The sequence below is a fragment of the Pteropus vampyrus genome, unplaced genomic scaffold (assembly GCF_000151845.1).
Source record: "Pteropus vampyrus isolate Shadow unplaced genomic scaffold, Pvam_2.0 Scaffold43, whole genome shotgun sequence".
NCBI classification, from domain to species: Eukaryota; Metazoa; Chordata; class Mammalia; order Chiroptera; family Pteropodidae; genus Pteropus; species Pteropus vampyrus.
The window spans coordinates 5,609,823-5,611,444 of NW_011888824.1; positions in this window are offsets into that span (position 1 = coordinate 5,609,823).

A 1,622-nucleotide genomic window follows, 5' to 3' on the forward strand; every position below is an offset into this window, starting at 1 on the left:
GAAGGAAAGGAAGGAAGAAAGGAAGAAAGAGAAAAAAAGAAAGAAAGAGGAAAATCCTTTGAAAAAGAACAAATATGGAAGACTGATTCTTCCTGATTTCAAAACAGCAGAAAACTATAGTAATTATGACAACGCAGCAATGGCATAAGAATATATAGAAAGTCATAATATAAATCAATAGAATAGAATAGAATAGAGTTCAGTACTAAACCCTTTCACTCATAGTTAATTGATTTAGAAAGGATACCACAACAATTCAATGGAGAAAAGAACAGGCTTTTAACAAGTGATGCTGGGACAACTAGATAGTCATTTTATAAAAGAATGAAGTTGGATCCCTTTCTCACCCAACAGAGAAAATTAACTAAAAATGATGAAATACTCATTTATATGAACTAAAAGTATAAAAGTCTTAAAACATAGGCATAAATCTTGAAGACGTTGGATTAGGCAGTGGTTTCTTAGATATGATGCCAAAAGCACAAGCATCAGAAGAAAAATAGATAAATTAGACTTTATCAAAATTAAAACATTTTTTGTTTCAAATTACACTATCAAAAAAGTGAAAAGACAACTTGCAGAATAAGAGAAAATATTTGCAAATTATATATGAGACTCGTATCTAGAATATACAGTTTTTCCAACTCAATACAAAAAGACAAACAACCCAATTAAAAAATGGGCAAAGGATCTGAATAGTCATTTTTCCAAAGATTTTATACAAATGGCCAATAAACACAAGAAAAGTTGCACAATGTCAACACCATCGGGGAAATAAAAATCAAAACCATAATCGCGTACCACTTGACTAGGATTGCGATAATCAAAAAGACAGACAATCATAAGTGTTAGTGAGGATGTGGAGAAATTGGAACCCTCATTTGCTGCTAGTGGGAATGAAAAGTGGTCAGATGGCTTTTCAAAAGGATTCATTGATTTATTATATGTCCCAGCAATTCTCTTTCTAGGTATACACCCCAGAATAATGAAAATATATGTCTACACAAAAACTGCTGCACAAATGTTCATAGAAATATTATACATAGTAGAAAAAATGAAGTCAATTCAAATGTCGATCATGAATGGATGAACAGATTAATAAAATGTGGTAAATTCATACAGTGGAATATTATTCGGCAATAAAAACAAATGAAGTACTGATATATACAACATGAATGAACCTTGAAAACATTATGCTACGTGAAAAAAGGCAGTATCAAAAGGCCACATTTTTTATGCCTCCATTTATGTGAAATGTCCATAATAAACAAATATGTAGACTCAGAAAGTAGATTAGTAGTCGCCTAAGGGCTGGATGGGTTGAGAGGTTTAGCGAAAATGTATAGTGATGGCTAATGGATATGGGGTTTCTTTTTGGGGCGATGAAATATTCTAAAATGGATTATGATGATAATCATACAGCTCTGAATATATTGAAAACCATTGACTTATACACTTTAAATAGGTAAATTGCATGGTATATGAATTATACTTCAATAAAGCTGTTATAAAATATATTTTTAAAATAATTAAATTTTTAAAAAGAATTTTAAAATTAAAAAGGAAACAAAGGGATAAAAAGACTATGAAAATATAAGATATGAAAGACAGGCAGATGGGAG